A 25,687-nucleotide genomic window follows, 5' to 3' on the forward strand; every position below is an offset into this window, starting at 1 on the left:
GTTTGCAGCGTCAGGGCCCCGCAAACAGTAACTCTGTAGGGCGGGGTAATTTCTCACACAGTGTACGCATGGAACCGTCTTGCTGTTGTATACGCCAGATTGTAGACACAACATTAATTTAGTATTTTGTTCCCAACAAATTTAACCTTCTGTATACCTACACTGTATAATAGGAATAAATAGATTAAGAGAATTGTAATTGAACGGTAACAAATAATCGTGCTTCTGATGGTTTTCAGATTCGGTGAGCTGCGTTTGGTGTTGGCGCTCTGGATACGCTGTTTCCTAAGGTAAATGCAGATGGAGATAGAAATTTACAAAATTTAGTGACCTGAATTTACCTGTAGTAGCTGGAAAACTAAAAGAGTGCCTCTAGAAGCAAAACATGTTGTTTCCATGTTTTATTTATGAAATATAATTAACAGCTATGTGAAAATTAGGAAGGATACAGAAATAAAAATGCATTAATTCCTTCAAGCGTCGCTGGCCGCGGTGGTCTCGCGGTTCTAGGTGCGCAGTCCGGAACCGTGCGACTGCTACGGTCGCAGGTTCGAATCCTGCCTCGGGCATGGATGTGTGTGATGTCCTTAGGTTAGTTAGGTTTAAGTAGTTCTAAGTTCTAGGGGACTGATAACCACAGCAGTTGAGTCCCATAGTGCTCAGAGCCATTTGAACCAACCTTTTAGCGTCGTTAAGTTCTTAAAAAAGAAAATGAATTTCCTAAATGATGGATGTACTCCACATCCAGCGTATTGATACCTATCACTAAGCTGTTGAGATACACTGAAGAGCCAAAGAAACTAATACACCTGCCTAATACCGTATAGGGCCCCAGAGAGCACGCAGAAGTGCCGCAACACGATGTGGCGTTGACTCGACTAATGTCTCAAGGGAATTGAGACCATGAATCCTGCAGGGCTGTCCACAAATATGTAAGAGTACGAGGGGGTGGAGAGCTTTTCTGAACAGCACGTTGCAAGGCATCACAGTTATGCTCAGTAATGTTCATATCTGGGGGTTTCGTGACCAGAGGAAATGCTTAAATGCAGAAGATCTGTCCTGGAGCCACTCTGTTGCAATTCTAGACGTCTGGGGTGTCGCATTTTTCTGCTGGATTGCCCAAATCCGTCGAAATGCACAATGGACATGAATGGATGCAGGTGATCAGACAGGATGCTTACGTACGTGTCACCTGTCTGGCTCGTATCTAGACGTACCGGGGGACCCATATCACTCCAACTGCACAAGCCCCACGCCATTAAGGGGCCTTCACCAGCTTCAACAGTTCCTTTCTGACATGCAGGGTCCATGGATTCAGGAGGTTGTCTCCATGACCGCACATTTCCATCCGCTCGATACGATTTGAAATGAGACACGTTCGATCAAGCAACATGATTCCAGTCATCAACAGTCCAATGTCTGTGTTGACTGGCGGAGGCGAGGCGTGAAGCTTTGTGTCGTGCAGTCACGAAGGGTACATGAGTGGGCTATCATCCCGAAAGAACATATCAACGATGCTTCGTTGAATCGTTCGCATGCTGACACTTGTTGATGGCCCAGAATTGAAATCCGCACCAATCTGCGGTAGGGTTGCACTTCTGTCACGTTCAATGATTCCCTTCAGTCGTCATTAGTCCCGTTCTTGCAATATCTTCTTTTGGTCACAGCAATGTCGGACTTTTGGTGTTTTACCAGGTTCCTCGTGAAATGATCGTACGGTTAAATCACCAATTCTACCCTACGTCGGAGATGCTATGTCCCATAGGTCATGCCCCGACTATAACACGTTCAAACACAGTTCAATCTTAATAACCTGTCATTGTTGCAGCGGTAACCGATCTAACAACTGCGCTAGACACTTGTTGTCTTATATAGGCGTTGCGGACCGCAGCGGTGTATTCTCCTTGTTTACATATCTGTGAAATTGAATACACATGATTATACCACTTTCTTTGGAGCTACAGTGCATTTATTATTCCACAACCCGTTTCGTTAGTATGACCTCAACAACGTCATCTGGAGATATTTCAGTTTTAGAAATTTATTTAGCACGTATAGACTATTTAAAAATATTTTACGTATCTACTTAGTGGTACATCACTAAAAAGATAAGTAAGATAAATTATGGTCTTAGTATCTTCCAGATGATCATATACTGTTGAAGACAAGAAAGGTGTCCACCACGTAATGCAAAAATATTTTCGGTCCAATTTCAGTTCTAGAAATGCGAGATTGGTTTCGGGAGATCGTGGAATATTCCCGCTTCAGCCTGTCACCCTGTATGTAGCCTTCAAAGTAGCATCTGTGACGGAGGTGCGTTCCAAGGAGAGAGCTATCATTGAATTTCTTTTGGCGTAAAACCAGAGCGTCACAGATATTTTAGACGATTTGTAGAATATCTAAGGAGACCTGGCAGTGAACAAATGTTGGTGAGTCATCTTCATCGCAAAAGATCCGTCCGAACTCCCGAGTGCCAGCAGGCCTCCCACACAACTGTGACCCCTGCAATGTTGAAACCACTCTAATTCGAGGTGATTGACGGATGACACATCGCTTCTCAATTGGACGTCTCTGATGGTAGTGCTAACACACTCGTCCACCAATTGTGGTACACAAAGGTGTGTGTCGGCTGGGTTCCTCGCTTTGCGTCTCCCAACTGTTTGGCGCAATGACGGACACACTCCGCTGGTAGCAGTACGTGGTTGATGGGGATGTTGTTGAAGCAGCAAGACGTTGGCCTCGCCATCGACAAGTAGTATAGTATCATGCGGGTGTACAGATCCTCACAGTAAGGTGGTGTAAGGTCATCGCGCTGAATGGAGATTATGTTGAAAAATACTGACCTGTAGCAAAAACACTGAGGAATAATCTGGTGGGGTGGAATTCTGAAAAACAGCAACCTTCCTTAAATAAATGTTATTTACTGCACGTACTTTCAGAGAAACAAAAATATCAGCAGCAAAGTGAGGCTGCTTGAACATTGCCATACCTACGCCTCTCCCATTACCGACAGCAGTCTTTCTGCTTAGTTTTCCAGGACATTATGTTGTTTCCTGGTGATACGTTTTGGGTAGTATGCTATCTTGGAGCAATTCTGTCGCAGCTGGCGTTTCCTTCTTTTGTGTGATGGGATGCAGACAGTTATTTTTCGTTTTCTGGATGCCATACAACAAGGACGCACTGTATGTATTTCGAGTTGTTACTATGCCGTATTCTGAAATGTATCTTCACCTCTAAATAAATGGGCAAGTTTTTCATACAAATATCAATTACTTAATCAAATGACTGGTAAGTCACTAGCATCTGCTTGATTTGTCACCATTTACCTGGAACCAAGCGAATACAATCTGGTAACGCCATTCGAAAGTACAAAGAAATACTACAGTTTGAAAGATAGGAAACTCAGATGTAATAAGTGCAAAACATAAATACGTAAATCGTAACTTGTGGAGGAAACCTGTTGCTTTAGTATTTGATTTGTCGTTATCATAGTCATATATCACTTTATTAAAATTGGTTACTGCTGTAGGTTTTACAGCCATCATCAGATCTAATAATTGAGCAGTGACACATTAGAAAATAGTCAATACTGCAACAGAGCGTTTTTCATATGTCTGAGGTGTCAGAAGACGACTACAAGGAACCTATACGACATTTGGAAATTAGACAGACTGGTACATCAGAGGATGGAGCATCTCTCGAAGTTTTTAACTCATTTTAGCGGCGCACATTACGACCACCGTTTGTGTCGCTGCAAATATCACTGCCTGTGTGCAGTTCATTCAAATAGCAGCTGCTGCTCAGAACGTTCAGTAACACTAGCTCACTCTGTAAATCTGTCTGTTGGGTTTCCTATGGGCAAGCGTGAACTATTTCAGTGCGACAATACGGAGCGTATGATTTATCTATATGTTCTGACAGATGTGGCTGGTAGTGGTTTGCTCTACATCTTTATCAGCAAAGCCGAAACCAGCAACTAATTTTAATACAGTTGCATCTGAGCAAGTCATAGACTCGTGTAGTCTAATTTTAGCAGTTTTGCCGGCCGTGGTGACCGAACGGTTCTAGGCGTTTCAGTCCGGAACCGCGTGACTGCTACGGTCGCAGGATCGAATCGTGCCTCGGGCATGGATGTGTGTGATGTCCTTGGGTTAGCTAGGTTTAACTAGTTCTAAGTTCTAGGGGACTGATGACCTCAGATGTTAAGTCCCATAGTGCTCAGAGCCATTTGAACCATTAGCCATTTAGCAGTTTTGTAAAGGGCATAGGCGATTTTCTTTCTCACGGTAGCTCACTAAGATTTTGTAATTACCTAACCGTCGACGGAACGTTAAACTTTAATTTTTCTTCTTCCTTCCATTTGAGGTGACACTGCCTGTGTATATGTAAAATTGTATAATGCCTTTTTTTCTACTGCACTCTAATCGCTATTCGAAATGTGACACCTCTAGTGAGTTATGAGGCCTATTATTTTTTTCTGCTTCTAATCGGCCACGAAATAAAACACCAGACAAAATCAGGAGAACTCTGTGCTTATGTGTTCCGAAGTGTCTTGAGTGAACAGTGAGGACGTAGAGATGCCTAGAAAGTAAAGTCTGAAGTGATGCTGGAGGGTTTCGCCTTATTTCATGCAGCCCACCTAACGTAGCCGTCATATGTTTCCTTGGTCATAACAGTTATCAGCTGCATACCCCAAGTGCACTTCTGCTGCGTTTTCAATAGGAAATATTTGCTCACCGACCATACTGCCCAGACTTGGTTCCCTCTGATTTTCATCTCTTCACTCACATAAACCGCTGGCTATCACACTATTATGGCACAGGCTACGAGCACCAAACATGCGTAGTGAATTGGAGGAAATGTCAGGCAGCTGCCTTCTTCTGTGACGATATTGAAAGTTAGTGCCAGGCTACGACGAAGTTCTAAGTCAGACCGACGACAATGTAAAGAAGTAGCTAAAGCACTCCGTCTTCAGGCCACAAGATGCTCATCGGGACCATCCGACCGCCGTGTCATCCTCACTGAGGATGCGGATAGGAGGGGCGTGTGGTCAGCACACCGCTCTCCCGGTCGTTATTATGGTTTTCTTTGACCGAAGCCACAACTATTCGGTCGAATAGCTCCTCAATTGTCATCACGAGGCTGAGTGCACCTCGAAAAATGGCAACAGCGCATGACGGCTCGGATGGTCACCCAACCAAGCACCAGCCACGCCCGACAGCGCATAACTTCGGTGATCTTATGGGAACCGGTGTCTCCACTGCGGCAAGGCAGTTGCCCAAGAAGTAGGTAAAAGGTGTAGCTACATCTTGCAAATAAGACATTTTTAATTTTCACTGGGGTTTTCATTGTGCGACCGACTGAATGTTGGGAAAAAAACCCTCGCACTATTACTCATTGTAAGTACACTAACGTTATAAATGGTTACACCATTGTCATCGTATATTTAATTATATAGCGTGCATAGTGGGTGGTCTATTTGGTTCAAATGGCTCTGAGCGCTATGGGACTTAACATCTGAGGTCATCAGTCCCCTAGAACTTAGAACTATTGAAACATAGCTAACCTAAGTACATCACACACATCCATGCCCGAGGCAGGATTCGAACCTGCGAGCGTAGCAGTCGCGCGGTTACGGACTGAAGCGCCTAGAACCGGTCGGCCACCCCGGCCGGCATGTTGTATTTGGCTAACGTCACAGAATACCCAGTACTTTCGTTGCACAAATTCAGTGCCACTTGCATTTTGAATCTAGGCTGCAGTATTTAGGGTCTGAATTTATTACTTAAGAAGTGGGCCATAAAACAGTTAAATTCATGCAACAAAGTTAAGAACAGTAGAAAATTCATTACTTCAATAATTCATGTGGGCTGTACGCAACAATATAATTTTACCACGTTTAACGTACTTTGTCAAATGAATTTCGGAACACACGATTTAATAAAGTATAACCATAAAAGAACATAGGCATCTGTTGTTTGTGTAAATGAGCACTCAGATCAGCTGCCCAAAAAATAGGTACGACATCTTAGTATGAACGGACCAGAGTATCAATGCAACAAACCGACTACACCTAAAAGATTTAGACAAACATTTCACTAGTGTTAAAAGCAGTTAGAAGTCATTAATTCATTAGAATACTTGACCCGTATGACGGAGTAGTTGATTTCGGATCCCTATCCAGCCATTCAGATCTAGGATATCCGAAAGTAGCTTAAAGTGAACACCGACTCGGTTTCTTTGAAAAAGCTACCGCCCATTTCCTTGCATTGTCCAGTCCCAGCTTGTTTCGACTTCGTCTCTGTCGCTCTTCTGATCGACGAGACGTTAAACCGAATCTTCCCTTCCCCATTTCTGCTAAATTTTAAGGTCGTCAGTTGCTTGACACAATGATTCAGATTTTCAAATGATTTTAAAATCAATCATGGCTTCCACTGTCAGTAAAACAATATTTACATATTCATACACTAACCGTTCTCTTCGAAAGCCACTGTTATCTACAGTTTTCTCAGCTCAAGGTACATGCACTTCATAACAGTCGTTCCACTGATACATAGTCGTTTTTACCCTGCTGTTCGATTAACGCGATGCATTCCTTATAAGTTAGCGTTGAACCGTTTTTACTCCACGTATCACTTTTGTTCCCAGCACTGCTCGAGTAACTTAGCCTACCCCTCACCACGACTCCACCGAGTCTGTTTTTAACCAATGTGTTAAGCACTGGTTTGCTTAATGGATTTGAAGAATTTCTATAAAATATATAGAGTCGTTTGACAGCGTCGTATTCTCCTTCAGACTTTACGGCTCTACCTATAGATACCTCTGCTGAGATAGGGACATCGAGCATTGAACAAGTTTGAAGAGTAGTATGACGTGACCTAGCGACTCGGAAGATTTTATCTTCAACCTTTCAGAATACTTATAAATGTACACGAAGTGAAAATATCCAAACGGCGACCAGTTTCGTTATGCAAATACTGTTTGTACCTTAGTGTCTAGCATGCTATAGAAAACATGTGATGCCATATCTGTTGGAAGAACGAGTACACATACACACAGGAACAGCTGCGATATAATTGGAAGAATTCAAATAGGACGTGACGTATGTGCACCAGACGAATTGGCTGAGACTGGGTGTACATTTCTGGAAAAGAACTTAGTGCACCTGGAAAGACGACGTCGATTTTGATCCGATTATGGCACATGCCAGCTAGTGGATAATAAATATATTAATTATGGCTTCAACGTCGTCCGCCTACAAATAGCGTAATGACATTGCTACAAATGCGCCTTCTGTGCCTACCGTTTAATTGGAAATGCTCGAAGTCAGAAGGCTCAGTGTGTTACAAAAGTGTGAAGCAAGAAGGCACCCGTGCCACAGAGGTGCACTCATGCTTCCTACAGCCAACTGAGCGAATTTGAAAAGGGTCAAAATGTGGCCTTCAGTGTGGTGGTACGGTCCTTTCGGAGAACTGACACACATGTTGGGCGTGCTGCACGACTTGTGCAACGATACTTGTATCAGTGGTCACGTTGACGAGGTTCTGGACATCCACACAACGCAGAAGAATGCCAGCATCGTCGTATTGTAAGAGCAGCAGTGGCAGATTGTACAGATACCACAACACAGAAAAATGTGAGCCCTGGCGCGTAAATACGAACTTTTGTGAACCGGTTAGACTACGGGCAGGCACACGTTCCCCAAGCTATATGGTATGGAGTGCGATGAGCAATAACTTTCGTTCACCTTGGATTTTTCTAGAGGGGACGCTACCAGCGCTCGGTATGCACAGAATTTTATAAGACCCAGCCTTCTGTCGTTCTTGCAATGTGTTGTTCCAAAAGAATAATGCTCGGCTACACACTTTCCGTGAGACCCAACGGGCTCTACAAGACATACAATAACAACCCCGGCCAAGACGAACTCCTGACTTGTTCTCCGACCTTGTCTGCAGGCTGGGATCTGATTGGACGAGAAGTGACTCATGCGACTCGTCAGCCGACAACTCTTACAGAACTACGTGAACCGTTCCAAGAGGCGTGTCACAATTAACCCAGGACAGTATTTACCATCTGTACGATCGACTGGATGTCAGAGTCAGTTACTGTATTGCCGCCTGTGATGGCTACACCACGTGCTAACATGGGTGTTTCACCATGGGTCGATACCTCGTCCTTCTGAACCGCTAGTGCTATTGAACTGTAAATATAATCATTTTAGGTATTTCATATGCACTGTTTCTACGATAAATCTTGAGTGATCTGGAAACTCTCTCTGCTGCTTTACACCATTCTGTACTAACACTGAAGGTCACTGGTGGCGAGTATGGCAGAGACCAGGGGAGAACCTTCCTTCTACTCATTTTCTTCTGGGAGGGCCCGACAGCCTCAATAAATCTGAAGAAAGACATTACTCCATCATGCTGTGTTTTAAATATTTTATTGGCACTGCATATTCTCAGGTGCATCTAACAACATACCACATATATGTCAATGTAGAAAACTTTCACCAGTGACAGACTCAAAACCGGCGACCTCATCAGTATAGGTTAGACAGTGATCAGTATTGATGTCTCTTCGTGGCAAACTGTTGGCTAATATACTGCCTCATAAGCAAAGTCAAGAACCCAACAGAAGTCGGAATCAATGTAATTTCGTGCACGCACACACTAGCGGCGAGTATGTAAACAATTAGAGGTACAGTTCACTGCTACTGGTAGAATGGCCACCACAGTGCATTTGTATCGTCAGTGATTAGTTTAACTGGCCTGGTGTGGGATATATGTTGACCGATCACAGTGAAGTCACGGAGATGCCACGTACTCCCATGAGAAAGCATTATCAGCATGTGATAGAGTTTGTGAGTTGTCTTCTAGCTAGCTGGTGAAATACGTCTGCGTTTGCTATCTCACAACATGTACTGAGCTCCCCGAAACATTCCGTGTCATCCCACACCACTGATTGAAGATAAGCAGCAATGTGACTATGAAATTACTGTCTCATGCATAGGGTGCCATCATGACCACAACACAAACGGTTTGGTTTGGAGTGCTGCTGTAGCGAGGAGGTATGGTCTGTGAGTTCAGCGATAAGTGTCGGTTCTGTTCTGACACGGAAGTCCATCGCGTGTGAGTATGACAGCAAACTGGGGAGAACCTTCCTATATCATTTTCTTCTAGGTGGGCCTCACAACCTCATTAAATTTGAAGAAAGGCTATGTTTAAAATATTTTATTTTTACTACCAGATCTCGGTCACTGCCCATTCTCTAGTGCATCTAAAAGCATGAAAACATACCTTAAAAAAGAGAAGAGAGTCAAAATATGAAATTCGTGCATCAGATTCAGCATTAAACAATCATAGTACTTCCTGTAAAACAAGTGTGGCTCCATCGTCGTCGTTTCGTCAAAATATCACATACCCTGCATGTTTGTCCACAGCACGTTACTCAGCGGTCATCATCTGCAGTCTCTGTGTGCGGCTATACTATAGTTGTGAACGCTTTGTTGTACGATAAAAACATATGCAATAATTTCAAACATTCTTCAGCTTCATGTATTTATTACGGTATTAATTTCGAGGTTCGACAATATGGTTCAAATGGCTCTGAGCACTATGGGACTCAACTGCTGTGGTCATTAGTCCCCTAGAACTTAGAACTACTTAAACCTAACTAACCTAAGGACATCACACACATCCATGCCCGAGGCAACCGTAGCAGTCGCACGGCTCCGGACTGCGCGCCTAGAACCGCGAGACCACCGCGGTTGGCGTCGACACTATGTATGTGTTTCACCAATACTGGACCTAAGTATGGTATAAATATTTATGTTCTGTCCATTAAATGTATTTTCACAATTGTGCTGAAAGTTCTGCACCGGTGCTTATGAGTGACATCGATTTGTGTATATGAATACCATGTACAAGATGACAATTATTAAAATATATGAAAAGGCCGTAAATTAGTTACAAACTATGGCGTGCACATACTTTTTTCAACATGTTAACGTCACTACAGATATTCGGATTTTGGTTGTGAAATGCTCGATGAGGTTGCCATCGTTGACGACGATGTGGCGCAAGCAACGAAGTTTTGCATGAACCGCTGAAGTGTCGGAATATCGATGCTGTCGATGACCTCCTGAATGGCTGTTTCCAGCCCAGCAATGGCTTTGAGGTTATTGCTGTATTTTCTTTAACATAACCCCACAAAAATGAGTCAGATTTGTTACGGAGAATACGGCGATCAGTCGAGGCCTAAGCCAGTGGCCTCTGGGTACCCCAGAGCCAAAATCCAAAGTGCTTCTCCAGTATATTAAACTACATCTTGTCTAAGTCAGGGTCACTTTGGATGACGGGGATGATATACTCTGCCAAAACCTTCACGTACGGTTCGGTAGTCACCGTGGCATCAAGAAATATCGCACCGATTATTCCGTGACTGGACATTGCACACCACACAGTCAGCCGTTGAGGATGAAGAGAATTATCGATCGCGTAATGCAGGTTCTCAGTCCCCCACATGTGTCAATTTTTGAAGAACCCATCCAAATGAAACTGCACTTCGTTGCTAAAAGAAAGAACAACGCGCATAGAATTCCTGATGACGGCCCGCGGCCAACCGTGCAGTTTGAAAGCCCTAACGCAAACCGCTCGGAAGTTATGACGATTTTATATTATTTAGTCCAATAATAGTCGAACACAGTCACGTAGACGAGACTGTTAAAAGAGCAAGTGGATATATTGCGAATAGTGGTAAACATTACGAGGTCTCTTTCCTTACCGCTTCTGATGACATGTCACATTTTAATAACATACAAATGCTATTGTTCACAGAAGCACTTTCTTTTCATACACCTCACATCTTAGATGATGACTGCTGACGACCGTGCTGTGTGCAGAATGCAAGGCAAGCTATTTGTTACCGCAGCGACGACGATGTATCCGCATCTGTAACTATAGGTAATTACTATGTTCGTTTAACGCTACGCCCAATGTAGTTACATAACTTTAATGTCTGAACTCTCTCTCCTCTTTTTTATGTTTCGTTATGGTCTTTAGCCGGCCGCGGTGGCCGGTGGCCATTCTAGGCGCTTCAGTCAGGAACCGCGCGACTGCTACGGTCGCAGGTTTGAATCCTGCCACGGGCATGGATGTGTGTGATGTCCTTATGTTAGGTGTAAGTAGTTCTACGTTCTAGGGGACTGATGACCTCTATAGTTAATGCCATTCTTATGATTTTTAGATGCACTGGTGAATAACCAGTACCCAAAACCAGTAGTGTAAATTAAATATTTTAAGCACATCCTGGTGGAATAGTATTCTTTTTCACATTCTTCTACTGTTTTGGACTAGCACAGCCTTTTTACTATTGGCGTTATAGTGTGGAAAGCCGTGGGGTGTGACGTCAAGCTACGGCTGGTAACGACTGAGGGAATAACGGTACGTCACTGACTACCTGAGTCCTCATGTGTTACCTTGTATGGTGGTGGAATTCTTCATAAGGCCAATGCTAGCCCACGCATGGTAATAGTCTCTATGAATTGCCTGTTTCATGTTGAGGTATTCCTGTGGCTAGCATGATCTCCAGGTCTCTCTCCGAGAGAACTTGTGTTGCACCAGATCGAATATTAATGTGTGACCCAAGTGCCAGTATGCAGGATATCGAGCACCAGTTGCAACGTTGTGGGCCAGCCTGTCTCAGGAGACGACACAATGGCTTCGTGAAACAGTACCCATCCGAAAAAGTGCAAGGACTTGGACCACAGGGGGTGCAGTCCAATTGATAAGTAGACACATGCTGCCACGTCGTTTGTAAATATTTTAAACACTGAAATAATATCAGACACCGTCTCAACCTATGAAGTTTCATTTCGTTCCCTCCTCCCTTCTGCGTGCTTGACTTATTTTGGCAGGGAAAGGGATGCGCAGTGCGCATGCGCGCTGGATAACAACGCGGTAGGACGGAAGCTCGCACTGCCGGAACGGAGACGGCGAGGTGGCCCGCAAAAGGCGCGGGCGCGAGCGTGCCCAGCCTGCGACGACCGACAGCTGACCACACCGGATGCAATTCGTCTTCGTCCCGTACTGCCCGCCACGGCCCCCCGCTATCCTTGGCAATTCCAGCAGCATCTGTTCCCAAGCGAGTGCGAATCGTGTGGTCTCACTTAGCGCCTAGACAACACGCGCTGGTGCTCGACTGGAAGTCGTCCACGTTTTCGCGATCTATTTTGACTCAGTGGAAAAAAATGAAGGGTTGATGTGGAGGCAGTCACTGAAGATGCAGTGAAATGAAATGACGTCACCAAAAATCCGCCAGAAACGCCTAACATGCAGTGTATTTTTGGCTGTCAGTCTTAACCACTCCGCTATCTAAGAATACTTCCAGAGCTGACTGAAATTATCATTGTCGCTGATGTTTCCACCGTTGATTTCCTTACACTAGTGGCAAAGGCCTCTCAAGGGGTCTGTATAAATAACATCACCGAAGGCACAGATTTGATGGAGGACTGTGGCTTAAAAGGGCTATACAGGACGTTAGTAAAAAGTACTTCGTGTTTTGAAAGGTGATAGTACGGATCAAAACAAGACAAAAATTCAGCAGACATAGGGCTCTAAAATGCATACCTTAAGAGTACTGGTACTTCGCTAAACTGAAACACATCTCTTCTACAGGGTTAGTGCACAAGTACGTAGCATTTTTCAAAAACAAGTATGAAAAATCACAGCTGACAACCGTCATACGACAAAATGGCGCAAAATTCAAATTCGTCCTTACTTCCTGGACACCCGTTATATTCTCATTTACTGTTGGCAACAATCTGCCAATGCTGGAGTAACTTTTCGATTGTGCGACTGTATAAATCAGTGTTTTTGATGTGAAGAACTCGACCATCCGTGTTCGGAGCGCGTTTTCATCCGGAAAGGAAGTTCCTTACACGTTGTTCGACAGAGAGCGAAAGGGGTGAAAATCTGAGGACGCCAGGACAGGTGAATAAGGTGGGCGCGGAAGGACTTCCCAACCCAACTCCTCTACAGTATTTTTTGTCAGTCTTGCACAATGTGGTTGGGCATTATCCTGGAGTTGCCTCACTTCACGCTGCCTTCCTGGTCTTTGTTCTAGGATTGCGTCTGCAAGAGGTCTCAGTTGTTGACAATAAATGTTAGCAGTGATGGTTACACCTCGGGGAAGCAATTCGTAGAACACCACACCGTCGCTTTTCCACCAGATGCATAACATTATATTTTGTAGACGCTCTCAAGTCTTTGGGTGGGGAGTCGCTGCTGTGTTTGGCCTCAGCCTTGTGTTAGCTTAAAGACTATTTCTCATCACCAGTAACCATACAGGATAGGAACGATTTACCAATAAGTTGTACACATCAAAGCTATCATTGGTAATCACTGCACAAAGAGCTCTGTCCATGACCATGCAACAAGAGATAGACTCAACTTATATTTACCAACAAAAGATAAACATAAAACTCAAATAGCATTTTGTACTTAGGAATAAAACTGTACAATAAATTTCCAAAAGAGATTAAAGAAATTGCAAAAATACACTTATTTAAACACGCAGCTAAAAAGTACCTCTCATGCAATACATTTTATACATTGAAGGACTTCTTAGATAAGACAGAATAGGGGTTTGATGAAAAAGTCTTCTAGAAATAAATAATAATGATTATAAAACATCCAACATTCCATGTAACATCTTCACTTTATGTTTTTTTCCTTCTTTTCTCCTTTCTGGAAATACTTATCCCCAAGCAATGCACAGCTCAAGACAAGCACCTCTTCCTCTTTCTGAGCTCGTGTGTGTGTTTGTTTGTATGTGTATGTGTGTGTGTGTGTGTGTGTGTGTGTGTGTGTGTGTGTGTGTGTGTTTGTGTGTGTAGTGAGTGAAGCGTTACGAAACAATGTGTGTGTAGTGTGTGCAGTGACTGACAGTGAGGTATGAGTGAACAGTGTGTAATTACATTATTTAGTAAGTTATTTGTAAAAGACAGTATTGTATACAAAGAGTAAATCTAATGATTGTATCTAATCAGGAGTCTGTAAATATATGTGTATACGAATTAGCTTATTTTAAATTGATCTAAACGTGTAAATACTATGATATTTCCCATATCCTTGTAAAAAGAGATCTACGGATAAATAAAGCTACTACTACTACTAACGCTTGCACCAGTGTTGCTTGCGTATGTGTGAAACACCATATACCCGTGGTTAGGTGTCGGACTAGTACTTCTACGAAGTATCTACCATGAAAGAACGTAATGTGGAAGGACTGAACAAATCTGTAAGGAAGTAAGTCATTTTGTGGTGCAGAATATACACAGTAATGATAGCCTATTCGTATCAATATGCATACTGTAGCATAAAATTACGCTGCAGATGATAAAGTTAAGGCAGTTTGCAAGTAAAGAGAGGAAAGCGTCTATGTGATAACTCCAACAGATATTAACAAAAATTTCACAGTAAACAGTGTACCTACTGAAGATGCCACTGCAGTAGGGAAACATCATCTGAAGAAGAAGTTTTTGCCTAAGGCCGGTGTAATGCCACAGACTATTTTAAAACGTATGAGAAAAGGTTAGCAAGCTGACGTTGAGGTTCAAAACGGTTCAAATGGCTCTGAGCACTATGGGACTCAACATCTTAGGTCATAAGTCGCCTAGAACTTAGAACTACTTAAACCTAATTAACCTAAGGACATCACACACACCCATGCTAGAGGCAGGATTCGAACCTGCGACCGTAACAGTCACGCGGTTCCGAACTGCAGCGCCAGAACCGCACGGCCACCGCGGCCGGCAAGCTGACATTTAGTTAAGATCTGTTTCCCTTATATTCCGTGGACAATATTCATTAGAGCTCACTATGATGTAGAACATGACCAAATACGTTTATCTTTGAAAACGTAGCTACATGGTGGTCGTGTCCTGTACATAACCGAAACACTTCATGGAATGATTTATGCGCACATCCACACATGTCTTACATACGAGATCATACATCTGCCTGAGCGATCCAATATGGTTTCAGCCCTTATTTAGCTTTCGGTCAGCCACTAGGAAACTCGCAAAAGTACAAAAGTTACTACTAAAACTAGAAATATACATACAACATATTGTCTAACGCGATGATACTTCTGACATGTTAATATATGTTATTTCGTTTCGATCCACAGGAAAATCTTACACACGGTCTCTTTTCGCCATTTGAGGGCTTTACAGTGAATAAAATCTGTAACGGAAACTCATCGCTAGCACATGTTACGTACCAGTCTGGACTAAAAATTCAAGTTTTGAAATGCTTTTCTTGTTTGTACGGAACAATTTGCATTACATTATTACTAATCGAACAAATTTGGCGTTACTCTTAATTTAACTATTTAAAATTATCAAAATGGCATGTCCACAGGTGAAAAAGGTGATTCTTTGTGCCAAACAGCAGCTCAATGTACCGTTTTGCAACTTATTTTTACTTATATTTGGCTTTCAACGATTGGAATCAACACTCCCGCTAATTATTCAGACTGTAATAATAAATGTCATATTCCGTTAGGCCTACAGTGGACCACGTAGTTCTTAATTCCTCTTAGTCCAGCACTCTCTCATCCTGGTGCTGTGTGTCTCTCTCCGTGTCCATGTACGTGTGGTTGTAAAACTAGTGACTGGAGAGAATTCAATGGCTTGATCAGCATTCTGTACGGATCTTTGTCGTGAATGTTGCTGCGGTGAATTTCTCGTTTGTCAAGGTCTTTCCCAATTCTTCCAGTTGGAGTGAACGGCTTTGCCTCTAGAAACGGTACTTAGTATCGTTGATTTGACAATCCAATTATAAATATTTAATAGAAATTCTGGTGCTGTATATCGATAGCGCTGGTCAAGTGCTTTCTTTGTATGCGCCGTGTTTTGAGCGCTTAGGGTGTTCCACATTTACTAATTTTCGAAGAATGATAGTAGTTACGTCTTTTATTGTGTCCTACTTTTTCTTGTTTTCAATTGTGCTGTTGCCTGCTATTTAATTTTATTATTACTAGTTTTATTCTTCCGGCGGAATGAAATAATTGGCGCCCCCCTACGTTTCCGCCACGTAGATCTCTCATGCCACAAATCTTTTTAGACTGTCTCTCTCCGGAAAATTCCACACACAGCAGCTTCGCGGTTTACCTCATGACAGCCGAGGTATACTTCGTACATAGAACATCCTCCAGTAGCAGTGATTCAGTTGCCTGCTCAAATTTGACAGCTTCACACACGTCGCCTCCTCGCCAACAGTCTGCTTCCGAACACACGCACTGTCCCTCATAATTCCACGCGCTAGTCTCTCCTGTCACGTTACAAAATTAACCTACAGCTCTAAACGAGTTAAACACGAACTGTGTCAGATAGGATACAGTAAGATACATGGAAAACAAGCTACACGAACACTTACATGTTATCCGTCACTCTTGCGCCAAACTCAGTAATAGTCGTGGCAGCATTTCGTGATTTTTGGCGAAATATTGGAACCCTTTATTTGTGATGATTACTTTGAATAACCACATCGACATTATGATCTACAATTATTTTTGCACAGAATTTGTTTTTAGATGAAACTATCCATCGATAATCTCGATAAAACCCACGTAATACACTCACAACTCATTACGTAAACCAGTAACCAAAGTAATTGAATCCTCTGTTTGAACGTTCTGCTTCACAGGCTGATTATAGTTTCTAATGATAATATTGGTTGTGATAATACAGCGTTCAAAATATTTTTCTCGCATTCTTTAAAATGCTTCAATAATTTTTAGCAACACGAAGATTTACACAAAGGAGATTGCCTCAATCTTACGCAAAGTTACTAATATCTCACGAGGTATGAAAGAAGGGCCCACCAGATTGTACGTTGTGTGTAATTACTACCGTGTCCATATTATGGGTATTGTTTTTCGGGCTCAGTGTCAATTTTTGGAGTCACTTCGATGTGCAACATGGTTTGTGGCACTTCAATTCAGCTTTGTTTTTCCATTCTACTTCAGGTGTCTTAAATTTACTATCCTTAAAGGAACATGAATGTTTTTGGGAATAAAAATGGTTCAAATGGCTCTGAGCAATATGGGAGTTAACATCTAAGGTCATCAGTCCCCTAGAACATAGAATTATTTAAACCTAACTAACCTAACCACATCTCACACGTCCATGCCAAAGGTAGGATTTTAACCTGCGACTGTAGCGGTCGCGCGGTTCCAGACTGAAGCGCCTAGAACCGCTCGGCCACCCCAGCCGTCTTTTGGGAATAGATTTGCGTTCTATACAGCACTATCTTAAATTGGAGCTATCGCTTTTATCTGTGGGGATATTGTAGTAATTATAGCATTACGTAAATATATGGTTAGTTATTTTCCTTTAGCGCGATGTACACTACTGGTCATTAAAATTGCTACACCAAGAATAACTGCAGGTGATAAACGGGTATTCATTGGACAAATATATTATACTACAACTTACATGTGATTACATTTTCATGCATTTGGGTGCATAGATCCTGAGAAAACAGTACCCAGAACAACCACCGCTGGCCATAATAACGGTCTTGGTGCGCTTCGGCATTGTGTCAAACAGAGCTTAGATGGCGTGTACAAGTACAGCTGCCCATGCAGCTTCAGCACGATACTACAATTCATCAAGAGTAGTGACTGGCGTATTGTGACGAGCCAGTTGCTCGGCCAGCATTGACCAGACGTTTCCAGTTGGTGAGAGATCTGGAGAATGTGCTGGCCAGTGCAGTAGCCGAACATTTTCTGTTTCCAGAAAGGCCCGTACAGGACCTGCAACGTGCGGCAGTGTATTATCCTGCTGAAATGTAGGGTTTCGCAGGGATCGAATGAAGGATGGAGTCACGGGTCGTAATACATCTGAAATGTAACGTCCACTTTTCAAAGTGCCATCAATGCGAACGTGACCAAGACGTGTAACCAATGGCACCCCATACCATCATGCCAGTATGGCAATGACGAATACACGCTTCCAATGTGCGTTCACCGCGATGTCGCCAAACACTGATGCGACCATCACGATGCTGCAAACAGAACGTGGATTCATCTAAAAAATTGGCGTTTTGCCATTCGTGCAAGCAGGTTCGTCGTTGAGTACACCATCGCAGGTGCTCCTGTGTGTGATGTAGCGTCAAGGGTAACCGCAGACATGGTCTACGAGGTTATAGCCCATGCTGCTGCAAACGTCGCCGAACGGTTCGGCAGATGGTTGTTGTCTTGGAACCCTCCCCATCTGTTGACTCAGGGATCGAGACGTGGATGCACGATTCGTTACAGCCATGCTTATAAGATACCTGTCATCTCGACTGCTAGTGATACGCCCCCGTTGGGATCCAGCACAGCGTTCCGTATTACCCTCCCGAACCCACCGATTCCATATTCTGCTAACAGTCCAACGTGAGCAGCAATGTCGCGATACGATAAACCGCAGCACGTTGTAGGTGTCGCCACCGGCGCCAACCTTGTGCGAATGCTCTGAAAAGCTCATCATTTGCATATCACAGCATCATCGTCCTATCGGTTAAATTTCGCGTCTCTAGCACGTCATCTTCGTGGTGTAGCAATTTTAATGGCCAGTAGTGTATTTTCTAGACTCATAATGCTGATTGCAGCATTATCTTCAATTTGAGTTATTGCTTTTACCTGTGGAGAACCTGAAGTAAATATAGCAGTTTGTAAATTTATGGTTACTCATTTATCTTTAGTGCGATGTATTTTCTAGACTCATAATCCTAATGGGGTCCAGCGACGAATTACTTGTTTCATCTCAGAGATCTCTAAATTGTTATTTCTTGCTCTAAAAGATCATGTAATTGGCTTTATGACTACTTTTTCAAACAGCAATCTGATTGCAAGCCGTGCTCAGCTACGCGGAAGTGAGTTCGATCGCGTGTTTCTGTCCTTCGACAGGCATGCCAGCTAACCATGCCTTCAGACACGAGACGGTTTCCGTCGTCTACAATATACGCAGACAGCCACACTCTACATTCCTGGCACTGTCACACACGCGCCAACTTGTAACAACCTGGCGAAAATTCTCGTATGTGAGATTTCGCTTGGTGGGCAGAGGGCTGTAGTGTCACAGTGTCGTCTTGGATATTTCTCAGGAAGTAATCACGCTACCTGTGCGTGTTTCTCTCGTCATGCTTTAACAACATCTCTTTCGGAAATCTTCTGGAAAAAATGCAGTCCCTCAAGGACAAGGTTATTGACAAGTGTTGTAACAGGTAATTCGTCACCGTAGCCGTATGTTATAACAAATCCAACCAAAATGAAATGATCATGTCATAGTAAAGTGGGATAACAGGAAGTGCAATGTAGTTGACTCTGTTTACCTTACCCTGCAGAAAAAAGGAAAGCTGGCCGGGGTGGCCGAGCGGTTCTAGGCGCTTCAGTCTGGAACCGCGCGACCGCTACGGTCGCAGGTTCGAATCCTGCCTCGGACAGGGATGTGTGTGATGTTCTTCGGTTAGTTAGGTGTAAGTAGCTCTAAGTTCTAGGGAACTGATGACCTCAGATGTTAAGTTCCATAGTGCTCTGAGCCAAAAAGCCAATGTGACCGCAGATTGTAACTGATGGCCCTCCACACCAGGAAGCCCGGAATCGAACCTGCGTGTCGCGAGTGAATGCTCTCCGAAATAGGCAGCTTAATAGGTCCACGCCATACACATGTACGTCCATCACTCGCGTACTGATTTCCTTCGTTGATGATGTTAGTCGGCCACTGCTCCTCGAACAGTGAATCGATCTTGACGGGCGTATGTACTACGCTGACAACCATAATCTGGTATATATCAAGCATCTCATTCTCGTACAGTAATAAATAAAAATGAAACAATCCAGATTAAAGTTGGCTCAATAATATCTGACAAAATCCTTGTAAATCGTGGGTGCAGAGGAGTGTAGTTCGTCGACTGTCCTTTTGGGCTGGCCGTTGTGGCCGAGCGCTCCGTGGCGCTTCAGTCTGGAACCGAGTTGCCGCTACGGCCGCAGGTTCGAATAATGGCTCGGGCATGGATGTGTGTGTGTGTTGTCCTTAGGTTAGTTAGGTTTATGTAGTTCTTCTATTCTATAAAACTATGGAAGTTCCTGTACTTCTGTACGGCATTGACACCTGGACATTTGACGAACGACAGAGAAATAAGCTTCTACCAACTAAAATGAGATCGGAAGAGCTGTAAAGGGATGTTCAAAATTGGATAAAATAAAAAACAGGAAAGACCTGGGAGTGGACCTTGCTTCCAAACTAACACAGGACTGTCACACCTGACGAGTGATGCCCTACAAGGTCCAAATCAGGTACTACAGTCCCGTTATAAAATCAGAAAGACTCTGTGCTTCGAAATGTATTATTTTAAATAAAAAGGGACAACTGTATGAATCTTAATAGAAGGAAAAGGAATTCTGCGAGCGCAGAAAACAAAGAATGTACGAAAACGGGTTGACCAAAATGATCTATTACATAGCGTTATTTAAATCCACCTCTAAGTGGGGTAAAGAAGTCAAAGGATTTGCACAATAAACTGGTATTGCCCTAGAGATACTTCAGAACAGAAGAATCCAAAAGCAAAGTCAATAGTATAAAATCAGTTGAAGAAAAAGCAGAAAAAAGGGAGTCCATGCACTCCATTTCAGAGAAGGAAAAGATGTGCAAGAATGAAGTAGTTCTGGGAAGAGAGGGAAAGAAATGTCAAAAACCCTTAAATTGTACATGGCCCATGTTGTTGCTGTGGTCTTCAGTCCTGAGACTGGTTTGATGCAGCTCTCCATGCTACCGTATCCTGTGCAAGCTACTTCATCTCCCAGTACATACTGCAACTGCATCCTTCTGAATCTGCTTAGTGTATTCATCTCTCGGTCTCCCTCTACGATTTTTACCCTCCATGCTGCCCTCCAATGCTAAATTTGTGATCCCTTGATGCCTCAGAACATGTCCTAGCAACCGGTCCCTTCATCTTGTTAAGTTGTGCTAGAAACTCCTCTTCTCCCCAATCCTATTCAATACCTCTACCCATCTAATCTTCAGCATTCTTCTGTAGCACCACATTTCGAAAGCTTCTATTCTTTTCTTGTCAAAACTATTTATCGTCCATGTCTCACTTCCATACATGGCTACACTCCCTACAAATACTTTCAGAAACGACTTCCTGACGCTTAAGTCTATACTCGATGTTAACAAATTTCTCTAATTCAGAAACGCTTTCTTGCTATTGCCAGTCTACATTTTATATCCACTCTACTTCGACCATCATCGGTTATTTTGCTCCCCAAATGGGAAAACTCCTTTACTACTTTAAGTGTCTCATTTGCTAATCTAATTCCCTCAGCATCACCCGACTTAATTCGACTACATTCCCTTATCCCCGTTTTGCTTTTGTTCATGTTATCTTATATAGTCCTTTCAAGACACTGTCCATTCCGTTCAACTGATCTTCCAAGTCCTTTGCTGTCTGTGATAGAATTACAATGTCATCAGCGAACTTCAAAGTTTTTATTTTTTCTCCATGGATTTTAATACCTACTCCGAATTTTCCTTTTGTTTCCTTTCCTGCTTGCTCAATATACAGATTGAATAACATCGGGGAGAGGCTACAACCCTGTCTCACTCCCTTCCCAACCACTGCTTCCCTTTCATGCCCTTCGACTCTTATAACTGCCATCTGATTTCTGTAAAAATTGTAAATAGCCATTCGCTCCCTGTATTTTACCCCTGCCATCTTTAGAATTTGAAAGAGAGTATTCCAGTCAATATTGTCAAAATCTTTCTCTAAGTCTACAAATGCTAGAAACGTAGGTTTGCCTTTTCTTAATCTTTCTTCTAAGATAAGTCGTAAGGTCAGTATTGCCTCACGTGTTCCAACTTTTCGACGGAATCCAAGCTGATCCTCCCCGAGGTCTGCATCTACCAGTTTTTCCATTCGTCTGTAAAGAATTCGCGTTAGTATTTTGCAGCCGTGGCTTATTAAACTGATAGTTCGGTAATTTTCACATCTGTCAAAATCCTTCTTTCTTTGGGATTGGAATTATTATATTCTTCTTGAAGTCTGAGGGTATTTCGCCCGTCTCATAAATTTGGCTCACCACATGGTAGAGTTTTGTCAGGACTGGCTCTCCCAAGGCCATCAGGAGTTCTAATGGAATGTTGTGTTCTCCCGGGGCCTTGTTTCGACTCAGATCTTTCAGTGGTCTGCCAAACTCTTCAAGCAGTATTGTATCTCCCATTTCATCTTCATCTACATCCTCTTCCATTTCCATTATATTGTCCTCAAGTACATCGCCCTTGTATAGACCCTCTATATACTCCTTCCTCCTCTCTGCTTTCCCTTCTTTGCTTACAACTGGGTTTCCATCTGAGCTCTTGATATTCATACAAGTGGTTCTCTTTTCTCCAAAGGTCTCGTTAATTTTCTTGTAGGCTGTATATATCTTAACCCTAGTGAGATAAGCCTCTACATCCTTACATTTATCCGCTAGCCATCCCTGCTTAGTCATTTTGCACTTCCTGACGATCTCATTTTTGAGACGTCTGTATTCCATTTTGCCTGTTTCATTTACTGCATTTTTATATTTTCTCCTTTCATCAATTAAGTTCAATATTTCTTCTTTTACCCAAGGAGATCTACTAGCCCTAGTCTTTTTACCTACTTGATCCTCTGCTGCCTTCACTACTTCATTCCTCAGAGCTACCCATTCTTCTTCCACTGTACTTCTTTCCCCCATTCCTGTCAATTGTTCCCTTATGCTCTCCCTGAAACTCTCTACAACCTCTGATTCTTTCACTTTATCAAGGTCCCATCTCCTTAAATTCCCACCTTTTTGCTGTTTCTTCAGTTTCAATCTACAGTTCATAACCAATAGATTGTTGTCCGAGTCCACATCTGCCCGTGGAAATGTCTTACAATTTAAAACCTGGTTCCTAAATCTCTGTCTTACACATTATATAATCTATCTGACACCTTCTAGTATCTCCAGGATTCTTCCATGTATACATCATTTTTTCATGATTCTTGAACCAAGTGTTAGCTATGATTAAGTTATGCTCTGTGCCAAACTCTACCAGGCGGCTTCCTCTTTCATTTCTTAGCCCCAATCCATATTCACCTACTATGTTTCCTTCTCTCCCTTTTCCTCCTCTGGAATTCCAGTCACCCATGACTATTAAATTTTCGTCTCCCTTCACTACCTGAATAATTTCTTTTATCTCATCATACATTTCTTCAATTTCTTCATCATCTGCAGAGCTAGTTGGCATATAAACTTGTACTACTGTAGTAGGTGTGGGCTTCGTGTCTATCTTGGCCGCAATAATGCGTTCACTATGCTGTTTGTAGTAGCTAACCCACACTCCTATATTTTATTCATTATTAAACCTACTCCTGCATTACCTCTATTTGATTTTGTGTTTATAACACTGTATTCACCTGACCAAAAGTCTTGTTCCTCCTGCCACCGATATTCACTAATTCCCACTATATCTAACTTTAACCTATCCATTTCACTTTTCAGATTCTGTAATCTACCTGCACGGTTAAGGGGGATCTGACACTCCCCACTCCGATCCGTAGAACGCCAGTTCCTTTTTCCTGATAAGGAAGTCCTCTTCAGTAGTCCCCGCCCGGAGATCCGAATGGGGGACTATTTTACCTCCGGAATATTTTACCCAAGAGGACACCATCATCATTCATCCATGCAGTAAAGCTGCATGCCCTTGGGAAAAATTACGGCCGTAGTTTCCCCTTGCTTTCAGCCGTTCGCAGTACCAGCACAGCAAGGCCGTTTTGGTTAATGTTGTAAGGCCAGGTGAATCAATCATCCAGACTGTTGCCCCTGCAATTACTGAAATTGTTCCTGCCCGTCTTCAGGAACCACACGTTTGTTTGGCCTCTCAACAGATACCCCTCCGTTGTGGTTGCACCTACGGTACGGCAATCTGTATCGCTGAGGCACGCAAGCCTCCCCACCAAAGGCAAGGCCCATAACCGAAGAATAATAGGTTTAAGTAAGAAAATGTGCTTTCTAGGGTATTTAGAATAAACTGTAAGCAAATTTGTGAACATAAATATGCACTAACTCCACATTAACACTGGTTTATTGACTTTAGGGAAGCAAGTGATCACGTGGCATGACCTAAAAATAAGAAATAAACATTTAATTTTAAAAACAGATTTTAACTGAAATGCTAATCGGGCTAAGTCTACTAAACACGTTTTGTAATATTTCGGTCTCTAGTAATCATTTTAGTGTTTAGCCTTGAAACAATTCGCTATAAGACTGTTTGTGCACCTAAGGTACTTATTCTACCATATTGTAGAGGCCTCTTTTACTCTCTGTAGACAATCCCTTTTGCACCAGCGACCTCACTGAATGCGGTCGTTTTGTAATTTGTACTTCCCCACCCCTCTTGCAACTTTCTTCTCGGTCACCAGCCCTATGTTTCACCATATGTTTTGTTATTTAAGTTACCCCAAGCGTGGTGATTTTAGTCCAACTTTGTTAACTTTAGTTGTGTTAACGATCATATCGCCTATTTTCTGAAAGTCCTTAAAATAGGCGCCTCTCATCTGAACAACTATATGTGGTTGCTTTTTGCAAGTTGTTGCTGTGATGTTCATTACATCATCAGGAACAAAGTGCTTCTTCACCTTTGCTCTCTTATCGGTTAGTGACCTCCTTTAGAGTTAGCGGTTTTGCTGTTACTTTCCTTCGCAAAATCATTCACATGGTGTGCGCTATCAATTGTACCCTCAATGAAGACACGCAGGAGAAAAGCTACAAAACGGCAGGGGCAAGTTAAGTGTATAATCTCTGTGTCCAGTACAGCCATCTCGTGTAACACATTCTGCACTTATCCCATGCAGCATGAATGAGATGTAGGAGTTATCTCTTATGTTATCTAATGGCCTTCGTAGCACATATATCAGCCATCATTGGAGATGGCTCTTTAAGTATCTAAATAGCCTGTTCACTTACCAACTAGCGAAGCACCAAACACAATTTAAGCAAACCTGGCGCTTAGCTCATGTAGCCTGATAACGTATCATTTGGCCGAATAAGAAGAAAAAAAGAACTAAACGTTGAACCATTTCAAGTTGTAATAGAAAGGTATAGAGTTCAGTAGAAGAATCATTTGGAAAGAATGTCAGAGCTGTGATGACCTCACAAGTGACAAATATTAACCTCATGGGAAAGGCAATCATGCTCTTCCCATGAAGAGATGACATGAATAAGTCCGACGAATATGGGACAGGTCGCATGCCTAATCCCTGGAAGTAAAGATGACAATGATGATCAGCACGGCGCCTTACTCCAGTAATATTACTGTCTGTTCAGTAAGGTACTTTCATTATTATTCGAGGTGCTAAAATGCGTATTCACATGTATGTGAGTTCCTTCCCACTTTTGTACTACATACTGACTTCCCCCTCCCAACGAAGTACAGAGTTCACATTACGACCTACAAGGTCAAGTGCGAAGAATGGAGTAGACGGGTATTCTCGGCCTGAGAAAGTGCGGCGGGGCGTGAGCGGACAGGAGGATGTGGAGGGAGACCTTGGCCGCACCAGGTGCTGCGCGCCTGCGCGTGATGGGGCTGACTTAATCGCGCCCGCGCAAACAATGCCTTCCGCGCGCCGGTATTTCC

The 25,687-nt window shown here is 42.9% G+C and overlaps 1 protein-coding gene across 1 annotated transcript in view; it reads left to right on the forward strand.

The window, feature by feature from the left end:
* The first annotated feature begins 236 nt into the window (after nucleotides 1–236).
* The window catches only part of LOC126354447 (octopamine receptor beta-2R), a 698,957-nt gene continuing 673,506 nt past the window's right edge, over nucleotides 237–25,687 (forward strand). The window contains exon 1 of the mRNA XM_050004135.1: nucleotides 237–290. The gene's annotated coding sequence lies outside the window, so the exon portion shown is untranslated. The remainder of the gene's footprint in view (nucleotides 291–25,687) is intronic.

Source organism: Schistocerca gregaria, chromosome 3 (genome assembly GCF_023897955.1).
Source record: "Schistocerca gregaria isolate iqSchGreg1 chromosome 3, iqSchGreg1.2, whole genome shotgun sequence".
Lineage (NCBI taxonomy): Eukaryota > Metazoa > Arthropoda > Insecta > Orthoptera > Acrididae > Schistocerca > Schistocerca gregaria.